Source organism: Rutidosis leptorrhynchoides, chromosome 3 (assembly GCF_046630445.1).
Source record: "Rutidosis leptorrhynchoides isolate AG116_Rl617_1_P2 chromosome 3, CSIRO_AGI_Rlap_v1, whole genome shotgun sequence".
Taxonomy (NCBI): Eukaryota; Viridiplantae; Streptophyta; class Magnoliopsida; order Asterales; family Asteraceae; genus Rutidosis; species Rutidosis leptorrhynchoides.
This window is the reverse complement of record NC_092335.1, coordinates 365,057,665-365,074,079: the sequence shown is the minus strand read 5'-3', so window position 1 is coordinate 365,074,079 and position 16,415 is coordinate 365,057,665.

The window sequence follows — 16,415 nt, the reverse complement described above, 5'->3', positions numbered from 1 at the left end:
TTCTAAAAGAATTTGATGGAATTGGAATTGAATTTCTTAGACAGCTCCGTTCGGTTGATATAATTTGAAAGGAATTATATTCTTTGAAATCTTGAGATTCCTTCATATATGGAATGTTCATTCCTTCAAGATGTTGATGGATTTGAATTCCTTTCAACATTGAATTTTTTGGGTCGCGACTCTAGAGCGCCTTTTTGGCGCTCATTTTCGAGGCACGTTTTCAGGGAACTATTCGGCGCGCGGTTTCGGGGCGCGTTTTCAGGGAGCGTTTTGGACGCGCATTTTTGGGTCGCGTTTTCGGTCCGCGTTTTCGGATCGCGTTTTCGGTCCGCATTTTCGGGTCGCGTTTTTATGTCGCGTTTCGTGGCGCGTTATCGTGGCGCGTTTCGAGTCGCGTTTTTGAGACGTTTTTTCGCGGATTGGGTCACTTTTTTTTGCGCGATTTCGTGTCGCGTTTTCAAACCGCGTTTTCGTGGGAGTCCGGAAACGCGCGTTTTCGTGGGCGCCCGAAACGCGCGTTTTCGCGGGCGCCCGCTGAAACGCGCGTTTTCGCGGGCGTCCGGAAACGCGCGTTATCGCGGAGCGCCCGGAAACGCGCGTTATCGCGGGCAGCCCGAAAATGCGCGTTTTCGCGGGCCGTCCAGAAACGCGTTTTCGCAGGGCGCCCGAAAACGCGTTTTCGCAGGGCGCCCGGAAACGCGTTTTCGCAGGGCACCCGGAAAAGCGCGTTTTCGCGGGCGTCCGAAAACAAGCGTTTTTGCGGGCGCCCAAAAACGCGTGTTTTCACGGGCGCCCGGAAACGCTCGTTATCGCAGGTGTGATGCCCCGTACAAAACCATCGTGTACGAATCATCAACAACAGGATCATTACAAGGTTAAGTACTATATGCGTTTACAAAAAGAGTTTGCATTCATTAATAAAGTGTTGTGTAAACCAACATCGAATGTTTTACAATCCAAAAGCATGCTTCACTAAGTAGAAGCAAATAATAAGTGTATGTGACCACAATGGTCGTTACAAGTCATGGTTCAAAAGTACTAAAGTTTGAATGCAAGGTAAAGTAGTTCATGCGATAACAACTCTAAGCAGCGGGTGTCTACAGCACGACTAGTACACAGCGGAAGCTAACCTCAAGCACCTGAGAAAAACATGCTTTAAAACGTCAACACAAAGGTTGGTGAGCTATAGTTTAAGTATAACAGTATGTAAGGTAGGCCACGAGATTTCAGTGCTACAAAGAGCGTTTCAAAACAGTATGATAAACTATATGCTTAACCGTGGGCACTTGGTAACTAGCTTAACGTTTATACCCCCTGAAAGTACACTTGGCAAGTGCGTATGTCTACGAAGTATTAAACACTCGTTAAATACTAGCGCGACTAGCCCGAGTGGGGATGTCAAACCCTATGGATCCATATCTAAGATTCGCGTTCACGGTTCAAAAACCAATGATTAAACGTTACCGAGCTAAAGGGAATGTTTATGCCGTTGTATAACCCACACATATATAAGTTTAAGTACTCGTTCCTAGTATGTAAAACATAAAATCCGCATGTATTCTCAGTTCCCAAAATAAGTTAAAGTAAAAAGGGAATGCTATAACTCACAATGATAAATTAGTCGTAAAGTCGGTTCGGAAAAGGTGTGCAAGTAATCGGTCCGAAAGTCCTCAACCACAGTCAAATAGCACTAAGTCAGTAAATCGTCTTAATAGGTTTAAAAGTATGTAAATAAGGTCTTAAGGGTCATCATCATTCATCATCAAACATAAGGCGTAAAGTAAGTTTCGTTTATGAAAGTAGTTTAAAACAAAGGCTGACTTCAGTCAGTCACCACGGCCTCTACCCTTACTGAATTAAGGTGAGACCAGTGGCCATGGCTCTGTATATGATTCCTTTAAGTGTGGTAAAATTTACAGAAGCAAACTCTTCTTTGTTTGACCGTGGCGACGGTCTAAGTGCGAGTAGGTCAGAAATTTCTGCACAACGTTAAAAGGACATAGTGACGATGCTTATCACGGTTCTCATCCTTGATGCGTATAGCTTCAAGTGTACAACTCGTTGATGTGTTTGCATCATCTTGACCAAGATTTGACCATCATAACCCAAGTGCAAGTCTAAGACATGAAGCACAACTCACTTAAGTGTTGCAAGTGTTTTGATGAACCAAAGTTACATCAAAGTCTTAGATCTAACACATACATGAACTTTAAGACTAATAATAAGTTACAAACTTAAAAGTAAACTAACTAATCAAGATCTTAAGATGTAGAACATAGTTCTTAGTTAGATCTTGAAGATCCAAGACCCAAAAGTCTAGATCAAGCATAAGTATACAAAGTTATATTTAAAGAAAACTTATTTACATGTTCTTGAACTTTTAAGTTAACTTTTAGTTCCAAGAGATATGAGATCAAGACTAACTTGTAGTACTTGACCAACAACAACCAAAATCATAAAATTAAAGTGCAAGTAAAACTAAATAAACAAGTAAAAGGTTCATGGTTGTTCATACTTTTAAAGATTCAACCAAGGTTTGATCTTTAAGTAAAGTAAACTTTAAGTTTACTTCAAGAACTACAAGTATGAGTTACAACAGAAGAACTTTCTTTCTTTAACAAGTATTGGAGATCATAAACTAAGAAGTTTATGTCTTGTGTGTTCTTGTTAGAACAAGATAGATGAAGAATCAAACTAATAAGTTTGCTTCTTAGAAGATCATAAGTAAATAACAAAAACAACTAGTAATTACAAGTAATCAAAGACAAGTAACAAGTAAACAAAAGAATGATGATGATGAATGATCTTGGTTCGGTTTTACAAAGAGAAAAAGAAGGAAGAAAAGATTCAAGTTTACTTACAAGAACTAGAGAAAAATGAGAGGAAAGTTGTAAGACCCAAATATTTATTGTACATAATGTATTTATGGTGTACGATGCGTGTATGAAGTTTACGTGTTGCTTGCTCGGACGCCGAAGGAAACTGGACGTTGTCTGAAGTGACAAGGTGTGTACGTATCCTTTCAACCCCAAATAAAATTTGTGTTGATGTTCCAAAGCCTTACCATTGGAAAGGAAATCTTATCACGTTTCCAACGATATTTGATTCATCGAAAACGGAGCTACGGTCAAAAAGTTATGGCCAAAACAAGAAACTGAAAACTGACCTGAAGGTTGGAGCGGCGCTCCACCTTTCGGCGCGGCGCGCCGAACCCGTCTGATGCAATTTTCAGCCTTTTTAAAAGTTCTAAATGAAGGGTACTTTGGTCTTTTCACTTGGGGTCGGTTTGGGGTCATCAAAACTGATCCTTTGATCAGTTTGGATCACATTTTCACTCATCAAACACTCTCATCTTCAAACCCTAGAGTGAGAGTAGAGCTTTAGAGAGAGAGAGCTCCAATTGGAGAAGAAGAAGGGTGTTTCGGGTCAAACCTCGGGTATTAAAGTTGTTCTACTCGTCAACGGCATCATTTTGGCGGTATTGGTAAGTTCTAACTCCGAATTTCATCTTAGTGATTTGATATTCAAGTTAGGGTATGAACTTAAATTGTTAATAAACCCATTCAAACTCTTGAATTGAGTTTGTGGATGCTAGTAATCGGGTTTATTGTTATTGTTGGTGGATTTTGTGTTGGTGAACTAATTGGCCATGGTTAGGACTTGTAATTGGGTTTAATCACTAGGTTTAGTGATTATGGAAGTATTGGAACCCATTTAGGGTTATTTGGTTGACTAATTTTGACTATGGGTCAAAATTAGGGTTTGGTGACGGTTATGACCCAATTGTCGATTTAATAAGGTTTATAAACTTAAAATGGATTAAGTTGAAGCATAGAACCGAGTTAAATATGTTTTGGTGTCAAAACTTGCTAATGGCGTGATATTGACTTCTTATGGGTCAAATTAGGGTTTAAGTGTCTTTTTGGGCAAGATAGGTGTTTAACACCTATGATCGGGTTTAATTAGCGTATTAAGACCATTTTCACTTATGTTAGTGATTATTGGTTAATTTTGGGCGCGGTTTGTACTTGGAAGTGCATTTGGGTCGAAATTGCACTAAGTGTCATATGGGTTGGTTTGTAAGTCAACCCTAATCGTGTTATTGTATTTGTGATAATGGAATAGGTACTTTCCATTAGCGCGTGGCGGTTTATTTGGAAGCATTCATCAAGGCGACAAGGTGAGTGTTAATATCCTATGTGCATATGTATGTGTAGGATGGGTGCGGGTCGGGTTGAAGTGTTTCTTGGTTATAGAGCTCACTTCACATATAGGTGGATTTGACGGACTTGTGTATAGGTCCAAATGGCACGGTTGTGCGTTTTGGTTGGCCACCTTTGGCGGGGTACACAATTTGTGTGTACATTATCACACGCGGTATGATGTGGATTATATAACCCCAATGGCGAAGGGTTAATATTGTGACGCGGACTTAGATATAACCCCAATGGCGAAGGGTAGTATTGTGAGTGGAATAATTATACGTATGTGTATATGGCGTATTTATTTGTGAATGTTATGGTATGAACCATCGAGCCGGTAGTGCCATAATGTGTGTGTGTGATAGGATGTGAACCACGAGCCGGTAGCATCGAGTGTGAACCACGAGCCGGTAGCACTATAAAATAATTGATGTGAACCATGAGCCGGTAGCATCGAGTGTGAACCACGAGCCGGTAGCACTATAAAATAATTGATGTGAACCACGAGCCGGTAGCATCGAGTGTGAACCACGAGCCGGTAGCACTATAAAAGAGTATGACTCAATTGCGTATGGTGTGAACCACGAGCCGGTAGCACCATAGCGTTATGGTTAACCTTGGGAGTTTTACGCGTTGTTATATATATATTGTATACGTATAATGTTGTATTGACGTGATGTAGCTAACCTTCTGGTTGTAGCTTATTGGCATTGTTCGTAACGTTGTTTGCGAACTTACTATAGTGTTGGTGTTGTTAGCTTGTGCTTAGTGAACGTACGGTATGCTAGGTTTAGCTTGCCTTATACTTGGATGCTTCGGTATGCGCTATTTGATTATTATTGTGGCATGTCCATTTTATACATATATATGTATGTAGTATATTTTCACTCACTAAGCGTTAGCTTACCCTATCGTTGTTGACTTTTTTATAGATTTCATGGATGCGGAGGCTCGGGTAAGCGGGGACTAGTGGACTCGCGTAGTTGCTTTAGAAAGCTTGCTTTTGGATTGATTAGGATTGGGTAGCGTATCCCCAATCGCCATGCTCGACCTTAATTTTGTATTACAAATCATGTGGTTGAAAACTTGTATTTTCGTACGAAAGTCGTAAAACGGCCAATGTGGGCCCGGTCTTCGTAAAACTAATTTTATTAATGGAACGTGTTAGTTCTACATATATTAATGTATGGTTAAAAGCGTTTTGTCTAAATACGTTGGGAAGTGGTCAAACATTTTCGCATTTCATGACTTTTTGGACAGGCCACTTTGGCGCGCCGCGCGGCCATATGGCGCGCCGCGCCATGTTCTGTACCAGCAAAATATTTATTTATTTTTTTTCTGCGTTATTGGTTGGTTAACGGGTTGGGTTGTTACAAGTGGTATCAGAGCATGGTCTAAGGGATTTAGGTGACTTGAGATAGGTGCCTAGACTTAGACTTGTGTGTATGCTTAATTGTTGCGGGACTTGTAGGATTACGGGTCGGAATGGATTTAGTTAGTGCCTTGTTTATAGATTGACTAACTTGTATATTAGTAATGCGGATATTATTAATATATTATTGTGATGTGATAATAATTCTCGAGTGTGTTTATATCGCGTAGGATTTTGTTTGTGCTTTGTTTATGTTGCGGTTGCATATATCATCGAGCGAGGCGGTCGTTGTACTAACGAGCCGATACGGCGTGTATGCGTAATAAGGACTTGCAAACCTTATTACGGGTGCAAATCGTGTCTAGTAAGTGATGTACGACGAGTGTTTAGCAAGATGGGATGGTGTTGTGCGTGTGGTTTATACGTTCGTGATCTAATCGTTTGCATTCCTTAGAATGAAAACGGAAGATGGATGCGGAACGAGTGAGCCTATTCACGAAGGGAAGGATGAGTTAACGTTAAAGATTGAGGCTGTGTTTGAACGATATGTCTCGATTTTCACCGGCAGAGTTAGAGAAGTAACCAAGGAGTTGGTCGAAGGACAAATGACGAAAGTGGTCCGAGACCAAGTGACTAAAGTTGTAAAGGAAGAGTTTGAAAAGAGGTTACCCAAACCTCGAGGTAGCGATGATGAAGATGTACTTGCAAGGTTAGGATTACATGGTGCTCATGGTAAGAGGGCACGAAGTACGCCTGAAGGCGTCGAGAATGTGAAGAAGAAGAGTAAGAAGGGTTACAAGCTTACGTGCTTTAAGTGTGGGGAACGGGGTCATTTGGCACAAGATTGTACGGTGATGCCTTTAGGTACAATCAGATGTTTCATTTGCCGAATGGAGGGACACCGGAAGTCAGAGTGTTCCGAATCGCATGACGATCGGGTCAGGAGGTTAGAGCGCGAATATATGATGGGAAGTGGAGCATGGAAGCCCAACAGCGCTACATCAGGTACTTTTAGTACGAAATCATATGTCATTCGTTTGTAATAACATGCGGTATGTGCGTAAGTCTTAGCTAAACTTTATTCTCCATTGGAGATAATTTGTAGCAAGCGGGCGGTCTACGTTTATGGTTCCGGTTTGCTCTCAGCAGAGCGTATAAGTGGTGTGTTGTGCCTTGACTCTATGGTGTGAATCCTTGGGTGCTTAGGCATTTTGGTTGGTGTCGGGTTGTTTAGCTCGTTTGAGTGAGACCTTTAAGGTCTCAATTGTGTTGTGCATGTTATTGATATGGGTGACGTTCCTAATGGAAGTACCCTATGGTGACTTTGGATTGTCGAGCGAAGGGCGTAAGACTTGGCGTAACCAAGCATTCCTTAGTATTTGGGAAATGTCTCTACCAAGCCATGGAAATGAGTTTTGGTGTTCGGATGTTAGAGCGTGTTCGCTCTCGTGTTGAAGTTGATGAACCATGAGGTTCGACGGGTGGGATGAAACCCGAGAAATCGAGTGTTTTGGATCTCGATGTATGTTGGTAAAGGATTCTACGTGACGCGACATTAGGTGCCTTTTTTTTATACCTACTAGCGTGGTGTTCGACTCCGATTGTGTTGCGATTACATTGTACTCAGGGTACCGAAGTGAAACCCTTAGGTTCATGAGTGATCGGGTGAAATTCGACAAACTAAAGCAATTGGATGATTGCGAGTGTATAGTTCGTGTAATTTGTGGTACACTTTTCGTTCGAAATGTTCAAGGATAGGTTAGGATCCTTGGTATGCTCAAAGTTGGAGCAAGACATGGTGATGGGCCGTGCGAACCCAATTATTGGTAAAGTCTACCTTTGGTAGCATTGTACGGGTGTACGAGATGCGGTTATGGAACGTAATTCCAAGTAGAGGAGTTACACTCCCGCACGAGGAGGTTTTAGTGTGAGATTTCGGACAATGTTTTAGTAAACCGAAACTTGTGTCGGGACCTAGATTTGGTCGATTGTGGTAGAGTACAATTTCGGTTAAATTGTACTTATGATTTTGGATTTGAATTATCACCAAGGTGGTAATGTGGTAAATCTCGTTGAGAGATAATGGACGTGTTTGGTAAGCGAGGTGAAATCCCTCGGTTAAGGGATGTATGTGTCGGATTCTCTTTTAGAGAATTATTGTTTTGTACCTATGTTTGATATAGGTGGTTCTTGCTCGATTGTGTAAATGGTTAGTGGTATCCGTTAGGGTTCACTATAGTGTAACAGAGTGCGATGTTGCACTACTAGTTGTTCGAGGCCAAAAGTACGTATGTGATTGGTGAAGCATGACCTTCGGGGTCTGCTGACTTCATCATAGTATTTTTTTGATTGGTGGAGCATGACCTTCGGGGTCCGCTGACTTCATCCGGTGTTGAGTGATCTATTGGTTGTTTTATACACCGATGGTGGGATCGTGAGGACCATGTTGTGTGATTAGTGATTGCGATAGCCGTGTTTCGCTCACGTGTTGTTACGGGTGTGACAATAGTCGATTTTGGACACCTTAGGATTAGCGTTGCCATAGTCGTTTTGGGCGCTTTTGGTTTTAGTCGTTGCTTATGATGTTAGGATAGTGGCGTATTGGTTGTATTGCGCACTACAAAGGATGTTTAGTGGTAAGAGTAATCCGTGAGGATTCATGTGGTTCGATCTTCAACGTTCGGATTGTTGACTTTAGGTTGAGACTTGGTCACTTTTAGCATTGTCCGTGGTAAAGGTACGCTAAGGAATTTATATCTCGGTACGAGGTTGGTTGAGTTTTTCCCGATATGGGAAATTGAGCAGGTTTTAGTGCTCGGATTGTGGTTTTGATAAATCACGGTTGACAATTTTAGTTGTTAAAAGTGATCCGTTGGGAAGAATTGTCTAGGAAAGTTCGTATAGGGACTTGAGTGAGGATCGTTGAGTAGGTCCGGATTGGTTAAGTGGAGAAGATCACGAGGACGTGATCAAGTTTAAGTGGGGGAGAGTTGTAAGACCCAAATATTTATTGTACATAATGTATTTATGGTGTACGATGCGTGTATGAAGTTTACGTGTTGCTTGCTCGGACGCCGAAGGAAACTGGACGTTGTCTGAAGTGACAAGGTGTGTACGTATCCTTTCAACCCTAAATAAAGTTTGTGTTGATGTCCAAAGCCTTACCATTGGAAAGGAAATCTTATCACGTTTCCAACGATATTTGATTCATCGAAAACGGAGCTACGGTCAAAAAGTTATGGCCAAAACAAGAAACTGAAAACTGACCTGAAGGTTGGAGCGGCGCTCCACCATTAGGCGCGGCGCGCCGAACCCGTCTGATGCAATTTTCAGCCTTTTTAAAAGGTCTAAATGAAGGGTACTTTGGTCTTTTCACTTGGGGTCGGTTTGGGGTCATCAAAACTGATCCTTTGATCAGTTTGGATCACATTTTCACTCATTAAACACTCTCATCTTCAAACCCTAGAGTGAGAGTAGAGCTTTAGAGAGAGAGAGCTCCAATTGGAGAAGAAGAAGGGTGTTTTGGGTCAAACCTCGGGTATTAAAGTTGTTCTACTCGTCAACGGCATCATTTTGGCGGTATTGGTAAGTTCTAACTCCGAATTTCATCTTAGTGATTTGATATTCAAGTTAGGGTTTGAACTTAAATTGTTAATAAACCCATTCAAACTCTTGAATTGAGTTTGTGGATGCTAGTAATCGGGTTTATTGTTATTGTTGGTGGATTTTGTGTTGGTGAACTAATTGGCCATGGTTAGGACTTGTAATTGGGTTTAATCACTAGGTTTAGTGATTATGGAAGTATTGGAACCCATTTAGGGTTATTTGGTTGACTAATTTTGACTATGGGTCAAAATTAGGGTTTGGTGACGGTTATGACCCAATTGTCGATTTAATAAGGTTTATAAACTTAAAATGGATTAAGTTGAAGCATAGAACCGAGTTAAATATGTTTTGGTGTCAAAACTTGCTAATGGCGTGATATTGACTTCTTATGGGTCAAATTAGGGTTTAAGTGTCTTTTTGGGCAAGATAGGTGTTTAACACCTATGATCGGGTTTAATTAGCGTATTAAGACCATTTTCACTTGTGTTAGTGATTATTGGTTAATTTTGGGCGCGGTTTGTACTTGGAAGTGCATTTGGGTCGAAATTGCACTAAGTGTCATATGGGTTGGTTTGTAAGTCAACCCTAATCGTGTTATTGTATTTGTGATAATGGAATAGGTACTTTCCATTGGCGCGTGGCGGTTTATTTGGAAGCATTCATCAAGGCGACAAGGTGAGTGTTAATATCCTATGTGCATATGTATGTGTAGGATGGGTGCGGGTCGGGTTGAAGTGTTTCTTGGTTATAGAGCTCACTTCACATATAGGTGGATTTGATGGACTTGTGTATAGGTCCAATTGGCATGGTTGTGCGTTTTGGTTGGCCACCTTTGGTGGGGTACACAATTTGTGTGTACATTATCACACGCGGTATGATGTGGATTATATAACCCCAATGGCGAAGGGTTAATATTGTGATGCGGACTTAGATATAACCCCAATGGCGAAGGGTAGTATTGTGAGTGGAATAATTATACTTATGTGTATATGGCGTATTTATTTGTGAATGTTATGGTATGAACCATCGAGCCGGTAGTGCCATAATGTGTGTGTGTGATAGGATGTGAACCACGATCCGGTAGCATCGAGTGTGAACCACGAGCCGGTAGCACTATAAAATAATTGATGTGAACCACGAGCCGGTAGCATCGAGTGTGAACCACGAGCCGGTAGCACTATAAAATAATTGATGTGAACCACGAGCCGGTAGCATCGAGTGTGAACCACGAGCCGGTAGCACTATAAAAGAGTATGACTCAATTGCGTATGGTGTGAACCACGAGCCAGTAGCACCATAGCGTTATGGTTAACCTTGGGAGTTTTACGCATTGTTATATATATATTGTATACGTATAATGTTGTATTGACGTGATGTAGCTAACCTTCTGGTTGTAGCTTATTGGCATTGTTCGTAACATTGTTTGCGAACTTACTATATTGTTGGTGTTGTTAGCTTGTGCTTAGTGAACGTACGGTATGCTAGGTTTAGCTTGCCTTATACTTGGATGCTTCGGTATGCGCTATTTGATTATTATTGTGGCGTGTCCATTTTATACATATATATGTATGTAGTATATTTTCACTCACTAAGCGTTAGCTTACCCTCTCGTTGTTGACTTTTTTATAGATTGCATGGATGCGGAGGCTCGGGTAAGCGGGGACTAGTGGACTCGCGTAGTTGCTTTAGAAGGCTTGCTTTTGGATTGATTAGGATTGGGTAGCGTATCCCCAATCGCCATGCTCGACCTTAATTTTGTATTACAAATCATGTGGTTGAAAACTTGTATTTTCGTACGAAAGTCGTAAAACGGCCAATGTGGGCCCGGTCTTCGTAAAACTAATTTTATTAATGGAACGTGTTAGTTCTACATATATTAATGTATGGTTAAAAGCGTTTTGTCTAAATACGTCGGGAAGTGGTCAAACATTTTCGCATTTCATGACTTTTTGGACAGGCCACTTTGGCGCGCCGCGCCATGTGCTGTACCAGCAAAATATTTATTTTTTTTTTTCTGCGTTATTGGTTGGTTAACGGGTTGGGTTGTTACAAAAGTTGAGAGGATTTTTGCAAGTAAGTGTGTGTGTGTGTGTGTGTGTGTGTGTGTGTGTGTGTGTGTGTGTGTGTGTGTTTGAATGAGGTTTACAAGTAATGAAGTAATACAAGGAAATGAACCAAAAACTCCCTCCAAGTCCCTCTAGGCCTACGGCCTGTAGCAGAAACAAAAGGGGGAAGGGAAGAATTCAAGGGTCACTAGAATGTAAAGCTTGAAAAAAAGGTGGTTACTTGGTGTATGTGCATGGGGATAACAAGTTAACTAGATTTCTCATGTACAAACTAACTAGTTCATGATCTAAGTAATATTTACAAGTAGTAGTAATGGACTAGTTAGTCCAATAAGGTGTAGGGTGGGCTTATAAGTCCAAAACCATGAGTCCATTAACACTAATAAAGCCCAAGTTCACTTAATTGACAAATAAATCCAATTAAAGCCCAAGTAACTAACTAATAACCTTAGTTAATTAAAATGATTAATAAAACTTAATCATGAATGCAAATAATATCTAAAAATATTATTCGTGAAGTTTCGTGTGTCACAAAGACGTTTCGGGCAATTAAAGTCAAGTTCGGGCAATCATGGCAACATGTAAATGTAATAACACACATTCGTTTAATCACACGTATTAATAATAATAATTATTAATAAATAAGCGTTGAAAAATCCAGGGTTGTTACAGCAGGGCGTCCGGAAACGCGCTATTTCGCGGGCGTCCGAAAACACGCGTTTTCGCAGGGCGTCCGGAAACGCTCGTTTTCGCAGGGCGTCCGGAAATGCGCTATTTCGCGGGCGTCCGGAAATGCGCGTTTTCGCGGGCGTACGGAAACGCGCGTTTTCTCGGGGCGTCCGGAAACGCGCGTTTTCGCGGGGCGTCCGGAAACGCGCGTTTTAACGGGCCGTCAGCAAACGTGCGTTTTCGCGGGCGCCCGAAAACGCGCATTATCACGGGGCACCCGGAAACGCGTTTTCGCAGGGCGTCCGGAATCGCGCGTTTTCGCGGGCCGTCAGAAAACGCGCGGTTTCGCTGGAGCCCGGAAACGCGCGTTTTCGCGGGCCGCCAGGAAACGCGCGTTTTCGCGGGCCTCCCGGAAACGCGCGTTTTCGCAGCGTCCGGAAACGCGCGTTTCTGGATCCCCTACTGAAACGCGCGTTTTCGCATGGCGTCCAGAAATGCGGATTTTCGGATCCCCTGAAAAAACGCGCGTTTTCGCATCGCGTCCGAAAAAACGCATTTTCGCAGTGCATACGAAACACGCGATCTCGCAGCGCGTCCGAAAACGCTGGATCTTGCAACGCGCCCGAAAACGCTCTTTTTCACAGCGGAAAACGCGCGTTTTCGACACGCGTCCTCAAATCGCGAATCTAAATTTTTTTATTTTTTTTTATTTTTTTTTGAGAAAGTGAGTCTGGAAATGAACACAAAATTTAGAAACGTAATTCTTTTTATAACTTTTTAATTATTTTATAAAATGAAATTCAATTCAATTCCATGTAAAATAGAACACATTTTTCACATTCCATGGAATTTATCAATTTCAATTCCTTCGGATTCCAATTCCTTTAACACATTCCATTCCATCCAAAAATATTCCACGAGACAAACGGGCCTAAGAGTAATAATGATAGTTTGTTTGATAAATTAATGATTTTTAATAGTTGTTTTCCCAGGCCTTTCCAAAATCAATGACACATGCACGCAACATGACTTCCAAGGTCTGAATCGTTCGTTCACTTTGCCCGTCAGTCTGAGGGTGATAAGCAGTACTCATGTCAAGACGAGTTCCCATGGCTTCTTGCAAAGAACGCCAAAATCTAGAAGTAAAACGGGGATCGCGATCTGAGATGATCGATAAAGGTACACCGTGTCGTGATACAACCTCCTTAATGCATAATTGAGCAAGTCTTTCCATTGTATCAGTTTCCTTCATCGCGAGGAAGTGTGCAGATTTGGTGAGACGGTCAACAATAACCCAAATGGTATCGCATCCGCCCACCGTCTTTGGCAGCTTGGTGATAAAATCCATTGTGATCCTTTGCCACTTCCATTGTGGGATTTCTGGTTGTTGAAGTAACCCAGAAGGTCTCTGATGCTCGGCTTTAACTTTCGAACAAGTCAAACACTTCCCAACATAAGTTGCAACGTCCTTCTTAAGATTCGGCCACCAATACTGTTCTTTAAGGTCGTGGTACATCTTGCCCGCACCGGGGTGAATCGAATATCTCGATTTGTGTGCTTCATCAAGTATAAGATTCCGTAGTTCTCCATAAAGAGGTACCCAAATTCTTCCAGCATAACATCGGAGTCCAGACTCCCTAACCTCGAATCGAGAGACAAGTATGTTCAAATGTTCATGAGATATGTTCTCCTCCTTGAGAGCCTCAACTTGGGCTACTCTGATCTGGCTGTTGAGGTTCAAATGGATGGTGATGTTCAGAGCCCTAACACGAAGAGGTGCCGTCCTCTCCTTTCGGCTTAAAGTGTCAGCTACAACATTGGCCTTGCCAGGGTGATAACGGAGTTCACAATCGTAGTCGTTGAGCGTCTCGATCCATCGACGCTGTCTCATATTCAGTTGCTTCTGATCGAATATATGTTGGAGACTCTTGTGATCGGTGAAGATAGTGCTCTTAGTTCCATACAAATAGTGTCTCTACAATTTGAGTGCAAAGACAACGGCTCCAAGTTTAAGATCATGAGTAGTGTAGTTCCGCTCGTGAATCTTCAGTTGTCGGGAGGCGTAAGCGATTACCTTCGATCGTTGCATCAGTACACAACCAAAACCACTCTTCGATGCATCACAATAAACAACGAAATCGTCACTGCCTTCGAGAAGCGATAGAATAGGTGCGGGGGTTAACTTCTTCTTCAAAGTTTGGAATGCTGATTCGTGTGCGGGTTCCCAAATGAACTTCTTGCCCTTGTGAGTCAGCGCGGTCAAAGGACGCGCAATCAGAGAAAATCCTTCGATGAATCTTCGGTAAAAACCGGCGAGACCTAGGAATTGGCAAATATGCGTTGGAGTAGTGGGGGTCTCCCACTTGCTGATGGCTTCAATCTTGGCGGGATCAACTTTGATACCCTGGTCGCTCACAACATGACCCAGAAATTGTACTTCCTTCAACCAAAATTCACACTTGGAGAATTTGGCGTAAAGTTGCTCTTGTCTCAAGAGTTCAAGTACTAGTCGGAGGTGTTGTTCATGCTCTTCTTCGCTCTTAGAGTAGATGAGAATATCATCTATGAAGACAATAACAAACTTGTCCAAGTACGGCTTGTAGACACGATTCATGAGATCCATGAATATGGCAGGTGCATTGGTTAATCCGAATGACATCACGAGAAACTCATAATGACCATAACGAGTTCTAAATGCAGTTTTCATCACATCACTTTCCTTCACCCTCAACTGGTGATAACCGGATCGCAAATCGATCTTTGAGTAAACGCTCGATCCTTGTAGTTGATCAAAAAGATCGTCAATTCGTGGAAGAGGATACCGATTCTTGATCGTCAATTTGTTGAGTTCACGGTAGTCGATACACATACGGAAGGATCCATCCTTCTTCTTCACAAACAACACAGGTGCGCCCCAAGGAGAGAAACTTGGTTGGATAAATCCACGGTCAAGTAGTTCTTGTAGTTGGCTCTGTAATTCTTGTATCTCGGAAGGTGCGAGTCTATAAGGTGCGCGAGCTACAGGTGCAGCTCCTGGCACTAAGTCAATTTGAAACTCTACTGCTCTCTGCGGAGGCAATCCCGGCAATTCCTCAGGGAAGACATCAAAAAATTCGTTCACAATTCGAAGGTCGTTCACACTCTTCACCTCAGTTTCTACCGCTTTCACATGTGCTAGGATAGCAAAACGTCCCTTCTTCATAATCTTTTGCGCCTTCACGCAACTAATGAGGTTCAACTTTGAGGTACATCTCTCTCCATAGATAACCAGTGGTTCGCCATCTCCTTGTGGTATGCGAAGTGCTTTATCTCCATAGATAATATCGGCCCTTATCTTGCTCAACCAATCCATACCGACGATCACGTCAAAACTTCCCAGTTTGATAGGTATCAAATCAATTTCGAAATCTGCACCAGCTATGTTGATAATAGCTCCACGACTAATATGGTCAACTTTCTCAAGTTTACCGTTGGTGACCTCGACAAGCATACTCTCTTTTAACGGGACTAATGACCAATTAATCTTATCGCAAAAATGTCTACATATATAACTTCTATCCGCACCAGTATCAAAAAAGACAGAAGCTAAAAGATTGTTGATTTTGAATATACCTGTCACCAAGTCGGGGTTTTCGCGTGCGTCCCTTGCATTAACATTGAAAGCTCTAGCGCGGGGTGGTCCACCGTCTTTTCGTTTGTTTGGGCACGCATTTCTGAAATGGCCCGTCTGCCCGCATTTGTAACACTTCTTCGGCCCTGTGGGGTTCGGCTTCCCATTCAAAGTGGTGACCTTGCAGTCTTTTCCAACATGCCCAGACCGTTGACACTTTTCGCAGACAACATTGCAATACCCAGTGTGGTGTTTGTAACACCTCTTGCATTGAGGTAGGGTTCCCTTGTAGTTCGGGTTGGAGTTGGTGTTGTTGTTGGGGTTGGGGTTTCCACCGTTGTTGTTTCCTCTGAAACCCTCATGTCGTTTCGCTGGGTTCTGTTCATAGTTTCTTTCCCTGTTGTTGTTGTTGTTGTTGTGGTTATCCCATTTGCGCTTCTCACTAGTACCTGCTTCAGACTTAGTTTTCTCCGGTTCATCGATGGTTATCTGATTCATTAAAGTATGCGCCATGCGCATCGCTTCGGGAACATTTGGGGGTTTAGATGAGGTGACGTTTTCCTTAATGCTCTTAGGGAGTCCCCAGAAGTACCTTTCCATTCGTTTGAATTTCGGGGTGACCATTGTCGGACACATCAGGACTAATTCCAAAAATCTCCTGTTGTAACTATCAAGGTCGTTCCCAACGGCCTTTAACTGCATGAATTCCATCTCCATCTTTTGTATTTCGGTTCTCGGACAATACTCCTCAATCATGGCACACTTAAATGCTTCCCATGGTGTAGCATACGCCTCATCAATGCCTTGTGCCTGTGCCATTGTGTTTCACCACGTGAGCGTGCCGTCAGATAGCGTGCAAGAAGCAAATTTGATTTTGCTATCATCCGAAC